At 46.7% G+C, this 21,997-nt stretch overlaps 1 protein-coding gene and 1 long non-coding RNA gene across 9 annotated transcripts in view; one reads left to right on the forward strand and one right to left on the reverse strand.

Annotated features, from left to right (window-relative positions):
• The window catches only part of Pknox2 (PBX/knotted 1 homeobox 2), a 268,744-nt gene that overhangs the window by 121,700 nt on the left and 125,047 nt on the right, over nt 1-21,997 (reverse strand). Inside the window, exon 1 of one of the 7 annotated variants that reach the window (XM_031345925.1) lies at nt 9,824-9,929. The exons of the other annotated variants lie outside the window; for them this stretch is intronic. The gene's annotated coding sequence lies outside the window, so the exon portion shown is untranslated. Of the gene's footprint in view, nt 1-9,823; nt 9,930-21,997 lie in introns of those variants that run through there. 7 annotated transcript variants of the gene reach the window in all.
• On the forward strand, nt 9,170-16,115 carry LOC116073814. 2 transcript variants are annotated; one of them, XR_004111920.1, is made up of 6 exons: nt 9,170-9,184; nt 9,927-10,068; nt 11,150-11,255; nt 11,374-11,493; nt 14,359-14,675; nt 15,625-16,115. It is a non-coding gene; the product is annotated as an uncharacterized LOC116073814 (long non-coding RNA). The 2 variants fall into 2 exon arrangements; XR_004111919.1 differs by lacking the exon at nt 15,625-16,115 and having other exon boundaries at nt 14,359-14,704.

A 21,997-nucleotide genomic window follows, 5' to 3' on the forward strand; every position in this document is an offset into this window, starting at 1 on the left:
CAGTGAACAGAATGCTACAATAATAATCTGCCCAGCAAGGTATGTCCATTGGTGCCATACTGACATGAATGTTCCTGAGGTAACCAACTGCTTTCTGGTTGGATTTGAGGCCTGCTCCACAGGAAGAATTATGCCTTCTAGGTGTAAACATGGTCAAAAGCCCATGGCTTTGGAGGTTATAGGCCTTGGCATGGCAGGGGGTGAGTATCTACTATGGCTATCTTACTAAAAAGACAGGTTGTCAAACTGCCTTCTAAACATTGACTTTTATATTCACAGATTAGTGCTGCTCTCAGCCTTGGCCAGACACTAGCAGTGGACAGTAGTTAATGCAGAGACCCTTAAATAGTCAAACCGCTAAGAATAAGTGATACGGAACACTCAATCCTATACGGGATATCTATATGACCCCATCTGTCCTCAAGGCTCAGGGGATGTTGTAGGAGAGGGCGGGAAGAATGGAGGATGGGAAGGAGTGCTGGGAATGGTGTCTTCTGAAGACAGTGTCATTGTCATTACACTCATGAACTCACTGCAGTCTGGTTACTCACATAAGATCAAGCCAACAAGATCAGTTAACATTCTGGCAGGCAGCAGTAATTGGACTCAGTGGGTTAAAACAAGAGAAAAAGCAAAGACATAAAGAAACATATTGTTTGGTGTCTGGGGGAAAGTAAGAGGGGAGTAGATATGTCAAGTTGCATTGTACAAATGTATAAAATTGCCCAAGAAGAAAAGATATTTTGAAAATAATAACATAGAAAGTGATAAGAACTTTATCACATGTAATGTAATGCACTATAGCAGAGATTAGCGTAACAGTGTTGGGCACTCAGGAAGGATACTAGTGGGGAAAAATGCTCCTTACCACCAAGCATCCCATCCGATGACCTGGAGGCCTTAAATCCTTTCCCTTAGTCGATTTTCCCAATATAGCTATGAAGAAATTAGGAATATATGAAATATGGGATCAGAGGGCAGGGAAGCCCATGGTCAGTTGTAGAAAGAGCCCCGGGGCCCCTCCATTAAGATACCCCAAGGTCTCTAAGGTCCAGAGTCTGCATTATCAAACTGCTCTCCTCGTCCCTGCCCCCAGCACAGCGGCAACACTCCTCAAGTCATTTATTCCTCCATAACATTTGCTCGAAGGAACGTTACTGCTGAATTATAGCCGGGCCCATTATCTCACAATAACTGTCTGGGAAATGTTAATGTTAATGCATGGATCATGCAGAATGCCACATTAGGGGTTTTATGGTGGACATAACATTTTTATGAACTTTTTCTCGGGTAGCACCAGCCTTTGATGGAAAGAAAGGGAAAAAAAGAAAGTTTGAAGCAGAAAAGAAAGACCAGCCCAGAAAAAGCAATTCTGGGAACAGAATTCACACTGGGCAGCCCGAGGGCTGCCTCTCTCAGAGGGCTGACCCCCAGGGCCAGGTCTGTTCTGGCAGGGCTGGGGTAGGGGTGTACATGCTAGAATATCTTTAGAGTTAGGTATTTGTGAGCAGGAAGCAACCAGCCAACTTGGCAACTGGTGGGAGACAGGGTCTGCTGGGTAGACCCATAAAACCTCTCAGCCTTTCAGCCACCTGCCGCTGGCTGGGCATTTGATGCCAGTGAAGCCGAGAGGGTAGAGTGGGGTGCAGGTGAAGGAGCTCAGCTCTGTGGAGTAGCTGTCACACCTCTTGACTAGAAGGAGGGGCCTCTGGCAGAGCTGGTTCAGGGTCTCACCTTGGGAAATGACAGCTAATGGCTTAAAGAGATTTTAATTTCTGCCATTAAAAAAAAGAAGAGGAAAAACACAATCTTGAGAATGGCAGTATTTTACACCTGGCTTTTAAAAGGACCAATAAAGACCATGTTTAGCATTTTATACCCTTTCTCAAAACTAACGATCTTTGGTTCTCATCGCAGACATATTTTAGGTAAGCTTGTATCTCCTTCCTCCAGAATGTTCTTTCAGGAAGGCTGGATTTACAGCTCTGCTCTTTACCTGCCCTGGGCTCCAATTTAAGTCTCATAATCACCGTGTTTCGACCAGCTCACCTCTTCCCCCCACTCTTGCCGTCACCCTCAGCGCTGTTATTGCCATTTGTCTTCCAAGCCTGAGTGCTGCTGTCTGGCTCCAGACCCTGCATGACACATGCTTACCCTCTGAGCACAGTAGGGATGGGCTAGGGGTGGGTGGCAGTGCTATTCTGGGCCTCCTCCCCAGAGAGTCCAGTGGGTGCTCCACGAGCTGGACACATGATGGCTTCTGAGCTGGGGCGAGTAGAAGGTTTGGAGAGGTCTGTGTTCTCTGAGGTACAAAGAATGCAGAGTTGGCTGGGCCTGGCTTTTTCTGAGAACACTCCTGTGGACATGCTGGAAAACCTAAGCAAACATCTCATTTGGGTAGGCATTCTGGCCATCTTTAAGGCAAGTGAGGGTAGCCAGAAGCTTAGGATCCAGAATCTCCCGCTTACTAGCTTAGAAAACCTGACCATGGTTTTTTGTTTTTTGTTTTTAAAGCTGAATTATCACATCATTGAATATAAATTAAATACTTCTAGGTATCATTGATTTATCCTCTATGCAAAACTCTAAAATCAAAAGTGTTCTAAAATCTGAACCATTTTGGAGGACCCATATGCTATTAGAAGTGGAAAACCCCATATCTGGCATGTAACAGGTTCTAGTGAAAATGCTTGTACACTATAGATACTATATATGACATTATTTCCAGGTTATATGCATAAGGTGCACAAGAAACATGGGGAATTTCATGTCTAAGAGGAGCTGGACCCACCTCAAAATACTTGCCAAACAAGCATGAGGACCTGAGTTTGGATCCCTGGGACACACTTAAAAAGCCAAGTATGATAGTCTATCCCTGTATCCCTGTAGCACTGCGAAGGTGGAGACAGGAAATGTCCTAGTCTCTGACCAGCCAGCCTTGCCAAATCTGTGAGCTCCACAGTGAGTGTGAGACCCTCTCTCAAAAAGTAAGGTAGAGAGCGATAGAAGACACCTGACATGGACTTCTGGCTTCTACACCCATGCAACATATATACAGGTGCTCTCACTCACACACACATTAACACATATGAGCACATACAAATGTATGCAGCACATAAGGAACTGTGTTTATATTTGAGCTTCATCTCTACCTCTTTGCACATGCAAATACTAAAGTTAAACAAATAGTAAATAAATAAAGTGAGCTGAAATCTGGAAACATTCCGGATCTAAGCTTTCAGATCCTCAACTCTTTCTCAGTGCTAACATGCTCCCCAGCATTCTCAAGTTTATGTATTACGTTGACTGAGTGATACCCCACCCACACTGGGATGACAGCTCCATGGGGACAAAGAACTTGTGTTTCTTTCACAGATTGATTGCTAATACCCAAATCAGTATACGTTGCTGGGCATATACGTATGGATGACGAATGTCTACCTCTATTTCCCAATGGCTCACCCTGAACAACTCCCAGGTATTTGTCCTGAAACTTTCTGGGGAAGAATACCATAGAAGTAGGTTTGTGGGACTTTTTTAGTTTTTTTCACATAGTGTTGGGATGCATATGGAGTTTGCTCCAACCCCCACTTCCTTTCTTCCAGTATGAAATCCTGGTGTACCTGGGCCAGGCAACAGGCTTTAGAGCCCGCTTTTCCAAACACCCCCTCCTGTGCCTCTCAGGCTGCTCCCCTCCTTCCTGGGCTGCCACGTGCTGGCTCCTGGGGACCCCCTGCCATATGTTCCATTCCAGCTCTAAACTGCATGTTAATTGTTCTGAATGAACAGCTCCAGCTGGAAAAGCAGGCAGGCCGATTACAGACCTTAAGATAACACCCAGTTTCCCGTAAGCCAGGGGCTTTCCAGCAAAGGAGACTGGAAAATCTTCAAGGCCAGAACTGAGCGAGACAGACCCCTGGGACACAGTCTGGTGTCTAGGGCATCATCATTTCTTGGTCTCTACCCAAGTAGACCTATTTTAAGGCTACCACGCCCAAAGCTCTCACCTCACTAAAAAGGATTGCTCTAGATTTTTGCAACATCCTATATTTTCAAAGAAGCCCCTTGGGATTCAATTCACTTGTACTGTGTCCCGGTCATTTTTTACTTACATGAAATCATCTGCATCTACGTGAGGGAAAGGGAGGACCGGAGTGATAGAGGAGTTGACAGTCTTACAGTGGGATGAGAAAATAAGCACCTCTCTATTTGCTTTGCCAACATACAATAAAGAGAAAGTCTTTCCTACAAACAACATTTTTCAGTAGTAAGAGGGGTGTATTTTCATATATATATATATACATGCATACACACACACATACACACACACACACATGCACACTTTTAGGGGAGTTGAAACAGGGTCTTTCTCTGTAGTCCCAGCTCTATTGGAACTCCCTACGTGAGCCAGGCTTACCTCGAATGCACAAAGATCTGCCGGCCTCTACCTCCTGAATGCTGAGACTAAAGGCCTGTGCCACCATGTTTGGCCATACTTTTATTTATATATTTTTTGTTATTATTATAGGAGGCCAGTGAGTGCTATATTTGTGGAGCCAATGTTCTTTTTCCACCTTCATGAGAGCCCCGGGATTGAACTCAGATGCTCAGGCCTGTGTAGCAAGCCCCTGTTTTCTGTTTCTCTGAGACATGATCTTTTATATAACCAGGCTGATCCTCCTGCTTCAGTCTCCCAAGTGCAGCAGCCTCCCTAGCCTAGGTAGTAGCTTTTCCATATTGTTTTCTGAGTACCTGCTAATTCCATCACCAGTTCAGTGATGTGGACACAGCTTTGTCCTCCATTTCTGCCAACATTTTCCACAAAGAGGAGAAACATTGTAGAGGCAATTTTGACAAAAAGGGAGAATCCACGTGATGGTGTTATGAGGCCAGGCCATGTGGAATTGGGAGGATTCCTGAAGGCCATGATTCATGGTGAAAGAAGTTGAGGTAGGGCCTTAGGAGCTCACCACCCACATACTCCCCGAGCAGTTTAGGCTTCACATAGGGAATGATGTATCCCTCCAGTCATATCCTTTTCTATCTGGACATCTGCCTAGGGCTGTGGCAAGGGGATCTGGGGCAGTGACCAGGAGTTCAGAGTATGACCCACAGTGCCAACTTTGCCATCAATTAGCAGCATAAACCAAGGCATATCACACAGCTTATCCACCCACTGTAAAAACAAGGGCTGTGCAAAGCTTGCTCTACAGTACCCTCAGGATGACTGGAGAATCCTAAAAAACATAAATGTGGAAAGGCTCTGGAGACAGAAAAGTGGAGTAAGCTTAAAGGTGAGGAATTCAAGTTGCATTTATTTCCAAGGGACTATATGGTACCTCTTAACTAGCTAGGCTTATGGTTCTGGAAGTTGGTGGAACTGTGTTTCTCACCTGGTTCTCTGCAGGTAAAGCTGCTGGAAGAATGATTGGCTCTTTTTTGACCAGTTGATCTGAAACAGGGTTCCCTCCTCTATCTCTGGAGGTGGGAGTTAGGAAGGACAGATAGAAATAGAATGTTTAATGTGTATGTGTTAGAGTAGGGGGTCAGACTTCAGCTGCACCCAGGGTCTCTACAAGGCTTTCAAAACTCAAGCTATCCCCTGTGTTTTCTGGCTTCCCAGGAGGGTGTGGAGTAGGGAATTCAAAACTGCCCTCGATGTAGTGTCTGGCTAGCGAAGCCTGGCAGCTTCTCTGTGTCTCTGGAGCCAGTGTCTACTCATCAGGTACTATGGAGACAGGAGACTAATGGCTCTTGGTGATGGAGTGGAACTGGAGATAGATACTCCCCTGGTCTGCCTCAATCCCCTTGGCCTCACCCCCCCCCCACTGGAATGTGGAATGGTCAACAGTTCCTTAGTCCAGGCTTCCCTCAGCCACTCAAGGTATTGGGGAACAAGCCAGAGGTTGAATTTTTCCCCGAAGGCCTGCAAGTTCAGTTAAGGTAGGAGATAGTCATGCTGCCGGTGACAGGGAGGGGCCAGTGGTCAGCAGGTACCACAGGTAAAGCCTCACACCTCTACTGACATCAAAGAGTACTGCCAGCAGGTCTCTGATCAGGCATGACCTTGGTTACATTGGGATAGCTCACGGGCAGAAGTGACCAGTTCTCTGCATCTCAATTCCTAAGCTTCCAGGTCTGGAGACCAAATATGGCCTTTCTGGTTATGTCATCCTTGCTGTGCTTTTCTTGTCTGCAACGATTTTGTTCTCCTCCCTGCCAGCATAATGTCTACTTCAAGGTCCAGCTCTGATGTCACCACCTCTGTAAGTGCTCCCTGGATGTCCTCCAGGTAGCACAACTACCCCCACCCCACCCCCAGCTCTGGATTCTCCTGGCAGGCAAAAGAGCTAAGTTGCCAAGAGTGCTCTCAGCTCTCCATCAGCTTCCAAGCTCCTTGTACTTGCACACAGTAGGTGCTTAGTAAATGTTAACTCAGAGGGCAGCACATCCTTTCCTGGATTCAAGAAATCAATACCCAGCAAATGAGAGCTGGAGAGATGGCTGGGCCTCCTGAAGGTTATCGTGGGCAATCACTATCCTCCCCAATGGCCTCTCACTGTCTGCCTTGTGCCCAAACCCTGAGTCCACTAAACCCAAACTGTTTTCTTATCAACGATGAGACAATAGATGATCTTTTGACATTTCCAAGGCTGTTTGGAAGAGGGAAAGATAATATGTAATAAATTCATATATTTCTGTGTGTTTCTTGGCTCTGGCAGCTAAAATTTCCATCTCTTTATGCAGGAGTCCTGGGGAGCTGAAATCCTTGATAATGCCAAACAATTCAACACTTTACACTCTCTTTACTTTGTCTGCACCACAGAAAAATATGGACTTGGTGCTGCCAGCTGTGGGAAGTGAGATGCTATATTTTTTTCTGCATGTAGAGATCTATTCCCTTTGGAGGGTGAGAGTTTAGGATCCTGAGCTTGCTCTAGCCAGGGGAAAGAGCATTCTGGTACTCCTTGCCCCCACGGGCTGCAGGACTTTGTACACCTGGACTGTCTTTCTGTCCTTCTGCATGTGCTGCTCTGTTCTTGCACAGACAGCTTGCAGTAGCAGCAGCAGATCGGAACCTCTGATCAGAGGTGCAAATAGCACTTCCGGAGCTTAGCGCCAGCCAGGGCCCTGGAGGTTACAAAGCTGCCACCTTCCAGTTCAGACTTTCAACTTGGGGTAACACATTTCAGCCTGGGGCTGATATAAGAATGTTTCTCTAGCACCTCTGTTTCTAGAAGAGGAGGCTGGGGACAGAGGGCAAGACTTGCCCAGAGCCACACTGCAATCTTGCTGGGGCTTACAGTCCCTTCTTCCAACACGTAACCCGGAAATCTGCCTATTTGTCTAATCACCTTTGAGTCTTGAATAAATATTAAATGCCTGTGATATGCCAGGCATTGTGTTAGGACCCAGGCAGCTTTCTGAGAGTCCAGGGAGCTCAGCTTTCAGGTGTCCTTCGAGACAAAATACAGGGCTCATATCTGGATGGGGAGAAGTTCTACTGGGGGAAATGATGTCTGGCTTCTACAGTCATTTTCAAATCCCACTCCCCTCCTCTGTAGCCATTTCCTTCCCCAGTCTTATGCTCACACACACTCACCTGCATTCCAGGCACCCAGAGACACACTAAACATCTGGAAGTTCTGTTTAGTAATCTGTCTTCTCCTCCTTTTCCTTTCATAGTCGTTAAGAGTGTGAGTGTAGAAGTTTGGTTATAGTGTGAATTGGGGAACTGTGGTAAGTTGCTTAGTTTATCCGTGCCTCTTGTGGTGTCATCTATGAAATGGGGTTTATTAAGAACACTATATAATATTAAATAGAATAATACTATTCAGCATGTTGCCAAGTGCACTGTATTAAATAATTCTAGCTGCTGGGCCAGAAAGATGGTTTCTCAGGTAAAGGACAAATGTGGAGGAAGGAGAGAACTGAGTTCCACAAGTTGTCCTCTGATTTTCACATGTACACTACAACACTACCCACCTTGCCCCAATGGATGAGTGTCATAGCCCTTAAAAAATACTAGCTGCTATCATTGTTATGTATTATTATTATTACCTTGTTGGGAACAGAACTCAGGGCTTTGTATATGGTGGGCAAAACTCTACTACCAAACCAAACCCACAACTTATTATTATTCTAATGAACAGTGTCAGAAGGAGGGACAAAATGGTCTGGACAAAGAACAGTCTCCTGTCTTATGCCAGTCCAGCTTTGCTCCCTCCAAAGATACCATTTTGTACTCAGAGTGTGAGCCACTCACCTTGGTTTCTTTTCTGTTCCCACCCCCCACCTCTACAATGCAGAGCAGGTGGCTCCACAGAGCAGGACCAGCTGCCAGTTGTCATCCTGTGCCTCCCTGGAGAGAGAGCAAGGCAGGGTGGAGAGGCCAGTATTGTTGACCTAGACCATTGGTGCAGAGCTTTGTGGAGTGTCAGCCTTTTGTATAGAAGGAGAGTCATCTGTCTCCTGGGGGCACAGCCAGCTCATCTCCAGCACAGTATTATGAGAAGGTTCAGAAACCGGAAGAGAGAATGAAAAAGATCTTCTGTGTTTGTGTTACAGCTTTTTAGGGAGTTCCTTGCTTTCTCCAAGACTAGACCATGAGCCCAGAAAGCAGAGGGGCCATGCAGGAAGATCCTCTGACTCCAAGTGGGATATTAGGAGTTAGTCAGGACAGTAATGCCAGCCTTTGGCCACTGGCATTTGTAAAAACCTATGTCACCAATTGTTCACGACAGTCCTTTGAGGCCAACATGACCAGTGTTGTTAACAGCATTTAACTGATAACTAGTTTGAGGCCCAGAGATGTTGCACAGCATGCTCAAGATCCTGAGTAGGTAAGGGTAGCAAAGATGCAAGCCTCCTTATCCTGATGCCTAGCCACAATCACCTTCGTACTACTAGTGGTTCTCCCAAGGCCCTTGGTCATCTCTGTTTCACAGGGGAGGAGCTGGGTGGCTCATCCAAATCCTACATCTTATGTCAAAGAAGGTAGGAAAACAAACCAAAAGTAACCCACCAACCACCACCACCAAACAAACAAAAACCCATGACACACTGTGTGTGGGTAAGCTGAGAGTGTGACCCCAAACACATTAGTGTCAGTTTCTTGCACTCTGATATGATGGCCGATGGCCAGACTGGGCCTGAGAAGTGGATGGAAGATGATGACCTACAGGTAATCCACGTGAGTTGATAAGACCCTGAGGATGTGTCAAAGGTCAAGAACTGTGATCTGAGACCAAACTTTGTGGCTTCTAACAGCCCTGAAGCTCAGCTTTCATTCATTCATTTGTGCAGATTAATTCATTCTAATGGCAAATCTCTGCTCTCCTGTATTCATCCAGCATAGTTCTTTCATTCTAATTATTCATTTGATATGTGATGCATGCTACTCTTTTCACTCCTCAGAACACAGGACCTGGGACCCAGGCTCCCACTTTTACCAAGCCCAGAGTCCAGTCAGTCCCTCCAGCTCTTGCAGCAGAGTTCAGCTCCATTTTAGCTTGAGTCTCCTACTCAGTGAACTCCTGGGCTGAAGGCTAAGCTGGCCCAGGTGTGCAGTGTGGGCAGCTCTCCCACAGCCTCAGTTCCATGGCCAAATATGCTGCTCCTGAGGTGCACAGGCAGCTTCCAGCCCAGGAGACAAGATAGCCTACAGGCTTATCTCTCAGCGGGATGCTTGCTTGCTTCTTCAGATGTCTGTAGTTCAGCATCTGTATCAGACTGTCTTGCCAGCACCCAGGTGCTCCTCCATCTGTTTCTTTAACACAGAGGGGTACCCAGTAACCACTCATTCTAGCCTCTTTTGACTCACCTCAAATGCCTTCATGACACTTGGGTCTCCTGAAGCTTCCAAAGCCTTCTCTTCTCTAGCACAGTTCCATCCAACAATCATGCCTCTCCTACCTGTATGATAGGTCCCGTGATGTCACAATCTGACAGCCCTGCGATGTCACACACCAGCACTAAGAAACTAAGGGGATTAAGACTGTTGGTCTTTGGAGGGGTACCATGTGTCAGCCGTTATAGAAGGCGACAGCGAGCAGACCTATGAGGAGGGTAAGTAACATGGGGTTCAAGGACAGGAACTAGCTTCACCCAGATGGAGGAAATGACTGAGCTGAGCCTCAACCAATAAAAATGGGGTTGGATAAAAGGAGAGTGTTCTGGACATAGGAAAAAGCATTTTTTGCAAAGGCAGAAAATGGCACCACAGCCAGGAAATAGAGTTTGACTTGATTATGAAGGACAGCCCTGAGTGAGGCTGCCAAAGCTGGAAGGGTCCCATATGCCGGTTCAAATCTTTATCTGGCAGGAAATACTTGTTTTTTAATGTATAGCGTTAGTTCCTAAAGATTTACCTCAGAGTCACCTTCAGTCCAAGGAGCCTTCTCAGACTTAGTCCCAGAGCAGCGCTAGGAGTGGACTCGGGGCCCTGGGAATGGTTGGCAAGCACTCCACCTTTGCCTCTACATCCCTAGACCCTTTTTGGGTTTGACTGATGTCTCTTGCCTCTGTTACACTGCCCCTCACCTGACTTTAAATTCTCACCTAACTGGCTACTGCCATCACTGGATGAAGACTTGTTCTCTCCAGAAAGTCTGCCATTGAATGAGTGGGCTCAAACTGGGGTCAATTTGCTCACTTCCTGATATCTGCCTCCATCTAAACTCTGTTTAAATAAAGATTGGCCTCTCTCTCTCTCTCTCTGCCTGTCTCTCTGTCTCTGTCTGTCTGTCTCTCTCTCTCTCTCTCTTTTCCTTCATCTATACATCAGGAAGCACAGTACAGTCAGCTTGGCACTTCGCTGGTTTCTTCTCACAGATTCAGTTATGGATGGATTGAACTAGTAATTTGTTGCTGACTTGTATGTACCAGGTGGACAGACCTACAACCTAATGTTGTTAGTTTGTGTCTGCACTGAATACACACACACACACGCACACACACACACACACACACACACACACACACACACACACACACACTTTTTCTTGTCCTTAGTCTCTAAACAACTCTACAGATAACTGTTTACAGAGCATTTATATCGTATTGGGTTTGATAAGGAAATGGAGATAATTCTGGATACACTGGGAGATGTGTGTAGTTCCTATGCAAATGCTGACACATTTTTCTTAAGAGACTTGAGCATCTGTTGACGTTGGTGCTGAGGGAAGTCCTGGAATTCATCCCCCATGGACACTAGTGGACAACTATGCTCCAGGATTGCTGAGAAAGGTAACAATGTAAGTGAACAGCTTAGGACACCACTTAGCACATAATAAACACCCCATGCCGATTTCCCTTCTCTTTCATTTACCTCAGGCTTATTAATCACTTACTAATTGCCAGGCACTGTTCTAGGCACCAAGTTCAAAGCAGCCAATTAAAGGAACTTCTTGACTTCATAAGACAGACTTCAAACTGGGGAGGCAGGCCATAAACAGGCAAATACAGAGGCAGATTCGGAGAAGAGCCACGAAGGTAGGTTAAAGTGCTAAGAGTGGGGGAGGGGGTATCCTTCTCTATAAAGGCAGTCATGGAAGCTGCTTGGTTAAATGACATTTGAACAGAGACTCAAGAGACCTATGTGTGTCCCCAGAGGAAGTGTGTTTTAGGCCAGGGTTACCGGGCGTTAGGGGAGTGGGCGCACAGCATAGAGGCCCTTGCAGCTGGAGCAGAGAGGCTGTCGACCAGACAGGATCTGGATCATCGAAGGGCCTGTGAGCTGTGGGGGAGGCTTTGAATGTTTACTCTGCAGGAAATCCTCTTGAGGGCTTTTTAGCAGCAGAGTGATATGACCTGACTGACTGTCATTTAAATGGAGATTCTGGCAGCTGGGTGTAGCACAGACAGAAAAGAATGGGAAAAGTGGGGTGAGAGGTTAGGAGGCTACTGTAATCCAGGCAGGGGACAGCAGGAACTTGGGCTATCAGGGGAACAAGAAAGTGGGGGTGTGTCATGTCTGATAAGATTTCTGCAGACCTGGTTGGAGATCAGGGTGGTGGGGGAAGTAGTTGGGATAATCCCAATGGATGGCTGTGTACCTCTGACTGTCACCTCAGTCCCTACTCAGGCCTGAGTGACTGGCAGCCTTGATATGCCCTTTACTGAATGGTGAGCGCTGCCTTCCTTTTGCTGCCTGGTATGGGGGTGGAGAGAACAAAAGAACATTCTCTGAGAGCATTTAAACATATCAGACAGGGAGAGCCGCACATATAATGAGGGAAGTGTACAGAATAACCATCTATGAGGGAATAACCCAGCAGAACCCAATTGCCAACACAGGACAGACAAGAGGGGGATGGGCTGGGGTGTGGCAGCAGCTGGGCATGTGCCCAGCATTTGCAAGGGGGCTCTGAATTCAATGTTGAGCACTGAGCAAAAGACAAAGAAGGGGTAGACCAACCTTCAAGAAGGGGCAATTCATGGCAACTCAGGCTCAGACAGATCTTTGAAGGTCACCTTCTTGACAAATTCAGTGAAGTGACTTTGTCTCATACTTCATGGTCCTATAGCTCATTGTCACCTCTGATACTAGGATCTGCTTTCTTCCACGTGACTTGTTCTCTAAGCTTCCTTGCCAGCTTTCTTTCCCACTGTGTTCTCCAGCATACCATGTCCTGTCCTCAAACTACCAAGTTACCCAAAGGATACTCCTGATTCCTCACTACACCCTTTTTTATGAGAGATGTGTGCAAGCAGACATATGTACACATGTGTGCACACAGGTACACCTCTGCAAGTGGTACATATGTGCACACAAGTACACCTATGGATGTGGTACACATACGCACATGTGTCACACAGGTATACCTCTGCATGTGGTATGCATATGCACATGTGCACATAGGTACACTGCTGCATGTGGTATGCATATGCACAGACTCATACTTTCAACTGCTCTAACGTACATCCTGATCCTATGAACACTTGACTCTCACACCTGTGTCTTCAGGGCTTACTCTTCCAAGGACTTCCATCTCAAGTCAACATATTGTTTCCATTATGGTTATCTCAACACTGGCTTTAAGTCCTAGAGCCAGTGTTGCTCTGGCACATAATTTAGATCTCATGGGTAAATATGGCACATCATGGCCCTGATATTGCTTTGCTGTCTTGTCAATCTTCCTGATTGATCTGAATACACTATTATATTTTCTGCTCAAAAACTGAAGACTCTGACTAGGTCCTCACTCCTAGTGAGGCAGAACTCTGGTTCGTCAGTCAGGCCTTTCTTTCTCCCCCTAATCCTGTCTCATTCCTCACTCTTAGAAGACCCCAACTTTCTACCCAAGACAAGTGGAGTGAGGAGCCAGCAGTTCCTGGATATAGCTAGATGTCTCTCCTTTCTCATGTAATCCCCATGACAGCCTTGCAATGTAGAACTAGAACTATTTGCTTTGGACAGAGTGGACAGTCTAGAAGAGACAGAGTTCTTGATTAAAATGATGTCTAACAAGATGAAGGGCTTGTGGGCAGTCCCTTCTACTAGCCTACCCACAGCTTTTACGTTATCTTCCCACTGACAAGAGCTGGGTCATGGTCTTCAACCCCAATATCTTTTCTCGGTATGGCCCTCTGTACCCTGTTCCAGACCTCTCCTCCCTATAGCCTTTATGCCCCAGCCCCTAGGTCTTCCACATAGTCCAACTTCCCCCAGCATCTCCATTCAGCCCCGGCTTCTTGAGCTGGCTACCTACAGGATATCTCCCTGAGCTCCTGCACCTGCCTTTTAGTCTTGCTCTTGTGATCTGTAAGTTCCATGAGAATAGGAGCTTCTGTTCTGATGTCTTAGGACTCAAGGTTGACTAATGGACAGATGGATCTGAAGGAGATAGTCCATAAGTACTTGGGGAGATGAAAATCTGGTAACAACTAGTTCCTCACCAGGAATATTCAAAACAACTTCAAATGGGAGTCGTTTGTATTTGTGTTTTATGTGTTTCCTCTAGTTAGCATGGAAATCCTTGTCTGAAATTACAAATTAAATAGGATAGGGAGGACAGGGAGCTTTGTGATATAAGAAAAATATTATTATAGCATTAGTGGCAGGGAACTACAGAGCCCAGCTGAGGGGGCAACTTCCTTCCTCGTATGCAGTTTTCCACTGCTCAGAATGTCCTGGAACATTCCTTTTTTTTTAAGCTCCTTTAATCAATGTTGAGGAAAATAAGAGTAAAGGTAATATCCTTAGCCATGTTGAAGACATTCTAGTTAGAAATAAAAGGGAGATGGGAGAGGTAGCTACCTACAGAGGGGAGAGGAGAAGGGGAAAGTAAGAGAGGGGAGGGAAGGGGTGGAAGAACGCTTCATATATAATCTTGCAATGATGGATTCTTTTCCTAGAGTTTAGAAAGACAAGATTTACAAAAGACAAACAGGGATGCTTTGGGGAGCATTTTGAACAGTAACAACACAAAACCCAGATGGAAAGAGAACCAAGACACAAGACCTAGGCTCCTGTCCAGGAAAACAAGGAACTAGATAGTTGGGAAGGAAGAACCTCAGGAAACACAACATTTGCTGAGCACACTGGAGACAGAAGAGCCCCTCTCTACTCCAAACTTCTGAGAAACAACAAGAGAAACCAGAGGGAGGAAGAGGGCCGCCAGATGCCACTCAACTGCCCACTTGTAACACGCTAACAGAGAAATAAAGAAAAGGTTATTTATTGAGTAGCCGATGAAAAGCATATGGTAGAAAACTTAAACAGCAGAAAATTATTTGTGTATATATTACCTATGGAAAAATATGCATGCAAATGTATGTATCTGAACTATATGTATATTTCTCCTGCTTCTGGCTCTGAGTCCCCTGTCCTTCCATTTCATCCCCAGAGGCAATCACTGTTATAAATTGTGTCTGCCTACCAAAGATATTGTATGCATATACAAATGTGGGATTTTGTTTGTATCAGCGCGTGTGTGTATGTGTGTGTATGTGTGTGTGTACGTGCGTGTGTGTATGTGTGTGTATGTATGTGTGTGTGTGTGTGTGTGTGTGTGTGTGTGTGTGTGTGTGTATAGGTACCTGGGTACTATTCCTCAAGCACTAGCCACCTTCCCCCCCCCCCACCACCACCTTTTGACAGGATTTCTCACTAGCCTGGTGTTACTCACCAGCAAGCCCTGTGGATATGCATTCGTTGTCTCCCTAGTGCTGGGGAGAGACCATGTTTAGTTTTTGTTGTGGGTTCTGTGGGTAAAAAGGCAGGCACTTTACCAGCCAAGCTACCCTTCAAGCCCACAATTGTGTGTCTAACATAAACACCAGCAAACCCTGCAACTTATGTCCTTGTGTGATCAGCTGTTAACAGGCTTAAGATGGTCCAAGAAGTGTATTCACATATCCACCCCCATCTATCTCCAAACCCCAAACTCAATCAAATAACAAAAAGCCAAATGACACCCACATTCCTACTTTGTAGGTTTAAGTTTATCCTGGACCCCCTCCTTTCCAGTATTCCTTGGGGGTTGATAAATGTCACAGTCTTGTGGGGAGTGTTAGTAACAGAGCCCAGGGCTTCATGCAAGCAAAAGCAAGCTCTGCCATTGAGCCATAGCCCTAGCCCAATGTTCCCACTGTTGAATAGATACATTTGCTGTCTTTCAGGGTAATCCCTTCTCAGGCAAAAGGCACTGTGGACTGTGAAGAGAAACCACAGCCTGCTCCTAATAGCAAAGAGAAGCTGAGAGAAAGCTGTCTTCCCATGCGTGCTAAATGTGCCAGTCCTGAGTGGGCTTGCTATGGGTCCAGCCTTGAAGGGGGAGTCAAGGACTGAGTCCCATCAGTGCAGGACACCCCAAGAGCATCCAGAATCCACATTGCTTTCACAAAGAAGTCTGTGAACCTGGACGTGGAGTCTGCACCTTCCCCAGACCTAGCTTCTGAACACTTGCACCCAAGGAAGGAGTCCTGTGGTGGGCTGGCTCATTTCTCCCCGCTGTCTCTGCTACCTCCAAAGAGCCTGTCATTAAGGCTTTGTCCCTGGCTCTCTGATTTACATGTACAAATAATCGCTGTCAGGGGCATGAGCCCCAGAGAGCAATAATAGATTCTGGTAGTAGCAGATGTAGGAAATAAAAACAAAATAACGAAACACACCAGCCTGGCAGAACTCAATGCCTAGAGGAGTCCTGGAGGGAGCAAGGCCTGCTGGGTATGCAGACCTGAGAGGAGACCGCAGTAAAGTATTGACTGCTAGGTCTCTTGTAAAAGCTAGTGGAGGGTTTTAAAATTTGCAGTAACTGTGTGGCCATGCCATTCTGAATGTACCTGATCTCAGAAACTAAGCAGTGTCAGGCCTGGTTAGAGCTTGGATGGGAGACCTCCTGGGAATGCTGGCTTCTGTAGGCTTGCTGGACACGGTTGTGCTTGTCCAGCTTTAATCCCAGCACTTGGGAGGCAGAGGTAGGCAGATCTCCGAGTTCAAGGCCAGCCTGGTCTACAGAGTCACTTCTAGGGATAGCTACCACTACATAGTACATAGTATATAGTACATCCATACTCTGTCTCCAAATAAACACACAATGAACAAACAATAAAACAAAACAAAACAGAAATTGTGGAAACATACATATAAAGCAAATATGCATTTTAACCACTTTTAAAAGCATGATGTCCACGGCTATAGTTACATTCACACATAGTTACACACATACATGCAAACTTCACCACTATCTAGTCTTAATTTTCTTCTGTCACCCCCGCAGAAACTCTGTGCCATTCAAAGCAACAACAATCCATTCTCACCCGCTCCAGCCCTTGGCAAGCCTAATTTACTTCCTAATTGATGACTTATTTTTTTTAACATAATGTTTCTAAGGTTCATCTGTGCTGTAGCATGTGCCAGAGTGTCATTCCTTTTTTTTTCCTTTTTTTTTTTTGGTGGCAGAATAATATTCCATTGGGTGGTTATAGACATCCAACAGAGGATGAACACTTGGTTATTTTCAGATTTGATCAATCAATAAGAAAATACAACCATAAATCAGAGTATGCAAATACATGTTTGTTTCCTATTAATCTTTGGAGTTTACATCTAGGAGAGGTATGGTTGGCTCAAATGGTAATTCTCTGTTCACTTTTATGAGGATCTACTGTGTCCAGCAGTGACTACCCTAGGATTTATGAGAATAGTTCAGTCTCTGCTCAGTAGGCAGAGTGCCTCACACAGTGCTTTTAAGAGGCGACACAGTGTGTTTGCCTGCCCTGGAATGGGTACAACAAGCACCAAGGACCTCTGGAGGAATAATCCCCTGCCTCTCCACGTTGCTTCCCGGTGTGTTCAGGCCTATGTGGGAGAGGGTACACTGTAAAACTACACCTCGGGAGACAGGTGACAGCCAGCCTTAACATCCACTTATTACTTCTGATGGGTGGCGCCTGATCTAAGTCTCTTGATCTGCTGTTCATCTATCCTACCAGAGCGAGGCTTGGCAAGATGGGATCCCACAACACAAGAAGTGGGTAGGGCACCCTTGGTTCTGACCTCTACCATCACCAGGGAACTGGTATTAGGGCCCTATCTCACATGTCTAGCACCCTCTGCCAGGCACACCCTTCTGTCAAGACTCGTGTGGATGACTCCTACTACTCTTGGGTGTCACCTCTCCGCATTGTTCCTTGGTGGAGTTGGGTAACCACCTCTGGCTCCCACAGTGCTTCCTAAATTCACTCTGGAGGCTGTTATCGCCCTCTTACTGTTTTCAGGTTCCTGACCTATTTCCCTACTACATTATCAACATAATGAGAGTAGAGAATGAACATCTTATCTCTGCATCCCTAGCCCTAGAACAAGACCCGTACATTGAATGAATAGATGAATGAGAATAAAGAATGAATGAACCACGTTACTTAATGAATGTCTATTGAATGAATGGGTGCATGTATGAATGGGGTCCCATGGACTGAAATGTGCCTGGTACATAGACTTGGCCTTTAGCCAAGCTCTCCTTCATTCATCCATTCATTTATTCAGTACAATCACTTCTATGTGTCACTGTCTCTCAGATGCAGGGGTCAAGATGCCAATAAGATCCGGGTTCTTTTCTCAGGTTCTGTTCTCTATCTATCCCTACCAAGAGTACATATAGATAGAAGTAAACAAGAAGTATACCCCAAATGACTCTGCTGCCCCAGGAGCTCACAGGGACTTGCATCACATCAAAAGACCAAGTAGGGCTTCTCTGCTCCACCAGTTGCTGGGCACAGCTGGCTGCGGAAGGAGTGGCCAATTAACATGCTGTACACACCTGTCGGTGGCTGCAAGGAGGATTTAGGGGTAAGAGAATTAACAATCAGGAGGATTTTTGGAGCTCCCAGAACCCAGCCCAGCTCACATCAGAGACCGGTTCTCCTTTAGGGATTCATTCTCTCTGCACAGCTGGTTAATTTTTCATCAAGAGGTGGGTGTGGGGGTGGGAGAGTGCTCTGATCCTACAGTCTTTCATGCTGGAGATGGGGAGAGAAACACAACATCCTATCCACTTTATTATTATTTTTTTTTAGATGAAATAGGAGCAGATTGTGGTTGCCAGGCAAGACCCAGCCCTCACAAGGCTTGCGCTGCTACTGCCTGATTAACGGTTATTGGGCAAAGGATAAAGCATCCAGAAGGCAGAGGCCTCTGGTGAAGGTGCTTACACATTTAATGAGCACCCGGTGACACGCGAGTGGTGAGCAGGAATTGTTTTAGGGGAGTGATTTAAGGCTCTCATCTTCTGCCCCACTTTATTCCCTCTTCCACTTGGATCTGGCTAAACTCAGTCCCATGTTGGCCGTGGGTGGCAGGTACTTGCTCTTTTGTGAACACACCCTTCTTCCCCAGGGACTCCAGTCAGAGCACTGGGGGGACCCCTGTTACTGTTCAACTCTGACCCAGAACTTGAAAGTTCAAGGCTGACAATCTAGTCTGTCTGTTCATCCAAAAAAATGGGAAAGGAGAAAATAATTTGATCTCTGAAATATCAATGTGCCTTCACTTCTGTTGTCTCACTTGACTCATTAAGAGCGCTTATTCAATGCCTTCTAAATGCCTCACATGGAAGGGGACCCCAGAATGTAGTAGGATACATACTACCATTCCTATGTGGGAGAACAGGGCTCAGGTGACAAACACTGCATCATCTTTCTGGATGACAGGGGCAACCATCCCCATGCACAGTGTCTGTGAAAGATGCTCTCTCCTTCTTTCCTCAGGACCACACCAATAGGAATCTCCCACAGGACAACGGAGAGAGTTCATCTGTTCTGCAGGGTCCAGGATAGCTGGGGGGTTCAGCCAATGGAGCTGAGGACTTCCCAACTCTCCATCATCATAGGACCTCTGTGCCTAAGATAGCCGAGGCAGATAGATCCAAATCAGCAAAAAGGTCCAAGGCACTGTGTGCCTAGAGTTGTGCTGTGTTGCCACAAGTTTTATGCACAATATCTTCTGCTCTCAGGGAGAAAGCAGTTTTGCCAGTGAGATGAGACCTGCTGGGAAGAATGTAAATAGATGGTGTACTCTACGCAGCAGGCAGTGAAGCTCATGAACCTCCCGGGGATCTGGCTAAGATGTAGACTCAGACTCTGGGGTCTGGACGGAGTGGCGGCACGCTGAGGCATTTCTCACAATCTCCTACTCCACACTGATGTCTTTGGTCCTCAGACCACACTTGGACGAGTGAGGCCCCATCCTGAGAACTCAGAGGAGCCAGAGTGGTAAAGCAACACCTGCCTAGAGGTGGTGTGTGCTTGGAGAGAGCCGGGGACATCAAGTGTCAAGTAACAATATGCAGGGCAGAAGAAAAAAAAAAGGCTGTGGGGCTTTTCACAGGCATCCTGTGGGGCTGACAAGTCATGGGACACTAAGAGAGGGGTCATCACAGCCCAAGGCCGAGGCAAGAGACAGTCTGCAGCCCTGACCGAATGACCTTGGAGTAGCCACTTCCTCAATCCAGAAGTGTTTACAAGGAATCCAGTGATTCTCAACCTGGGCAGCATATGAGAACATCTGGGAAACTTTTAAAATAACAAGCACCTGGCCCTCTTCCCAAGGGTTTTTATGTAGTGGTCTGGGTAGGGCTCAGGCTTAGGGAGCTTTAAAAATCTCATGTGTAGCCTGGGCCCAGAACCATCTCGCTAGATAACAGACCTCCAACGGTCGTGCTTAACTTCCTCATCCTTCCATACAAACAGCGAGGGCCAGGAGTCCTGGCTTCTGTTCCCGGGCATGTGGCCTGGAGCAAAACCCAAGATCAGAGAACCCTAAGAAAGGCTTCTCCACTGTGCCAGCAGTCTGAGCAGTGCTGTAGAGGAGGCCAGGTGGAGGGGGCCTCCCTGCCCATCTGGTTCCCATTAATCTCAAGGCATGTTTCACATCCCAGGCAGGTACTTGGAGCTGCGAACAGCCCCTTGGGTGGCCCTCAGCCGGGCCCTTTCAAGCCAAGCCCTGCTGACAAGCTACAGGGCTCTGTGAGGCCCTCCTGGCTTCCAGTCACCATCCTGTCTTCTCTTGGGGATAAAAATCCCCTAACAAATAAGAAACCAAAGGAGGCAGGCACAGAAGCCCGGCCTCCCTTTCATTAGCAGTCTGTCACAGAGCGTGAAGGACTCCGATAAATTCTGCAGCTCAGCAGCTGCAGAGGAGACCCGGGAGGAAGAAGATTCATTTGCTCCCTCAGAAGACTGAGTCTTCAGGAATTTCCAATTCCTTTCCTCCCCCACCTACTCAGCCAGGAATTAGCCCAAAGCCATGTGTTGTCCAAGGTCGGCCTGGAGATATCCAGACTTGGGATGTGTTGGGGGGAGGTGGTGGGATGCGGGGCTGGAAGGAGTCACTGGCTGACTGAAGAAGGTAGGCGTGGGTGAAGGGTCAGGTCCTGGAAACCTCGTGTTCCCAGCAGACACGGGGCAGAGGAGTCAGGCCTTGTTTCCACAAGCACCCCAGAGCATTGGACTGCAAAGCGTGCCCTTCCCCAGGGCAGGAGCCACAGTAGCTTTCTGCAGCTAACTGGTGTGAGTCGTCCCACCAGGCTCAAGGCTGCCAGATCTGGTTGGTGGAGCTGAAGGCGCTTAGGTAGGGAGGTATCTTGCATGGAAACTGCCTTGACCGTGCACGTCCCAAAGCCTTGCTATGTTCTCTTCATCCACAATCTGCTCTGTAAAGAAAGCGTGGGACTGTGGTTGGGTCTGGGCTCCAGAGTGTCATCACTCACTAAGCCATGTGCCTTTGACTAAGCTAATGAACCTTTGTGCTCCCATCTATAAAATGGGAGTAATAAAATGTGTACCTCATAAAATTATTGCCATATCTTGAGAGACAGAAAAAGCCACAGCCAGGAGAACCTCCTGTCCTGGGCTGGCAAGCTCCCCAGCAGCAGGAAAATCAGAAGTGTTTGCTCCACACAGTGTGTGTGTTCCAGGATGAAAGTGGTGGTGTCCTCCCTCTTGAGAAGGGACAAGGAGAACTCATCCTGTGCTCTGTGTGCACATAGTATGTGCTGTCTATAAAAGCTCTGATCAAGGCATTTCTAGGAGGCTCTGGTCAAACGGCAACACCAGCCCCTAGAACACGAGGTGAGCAAAACAATTCACTTCTGGGCCAGCAAGAGAGTTCAGTGGGTCTTGCTGCCAAATTTGACAGCCCGAGTTCAATACTTGAAGTTCATATGGTAAAAGGGGGGGGGGGAATAAAACAAAACACAAAACCAACTGTAACTCTCCTCTACTCTTCACACTGACTCCACTCTGTGTGTGTGTGTGTGTGAGTGTGTGTGTGAGTGTGTATGTGTGTGTGAGTGTGTATGTGTGTGTACTTACACAGGTAATGGATACTCCTGGAGCTGTGTGTGTGTGTGTGTGTATGTGAGTGTGTACTCCACTCTGTGTGTGTGTGAGTGTGAGTGAGTGTGTGTGTGTGTGTGTGTGTGTGTACTTACACAGGTAATCGATACTCCTGGAGCTGTGTGTGTGTGTGTGTGTGTGAGTGTGTATGTGTGTG

This window comes from Mastomys coucha, unplaced genomic scaffold (genome assembly GCF_008632895.1).
Source record: "Mastomys coucha isolate ucsf_1 unplaced genomic scaffold, UCSF_Mcou_1 pScaffold23, whole genome shotgun sequence".
NCBI classification, from domain to species: Eukaryota; Metazoa; Chordata; class Mammalia; order Rodentia; family Muridae; genus Mastomys; species Mastomys coucha.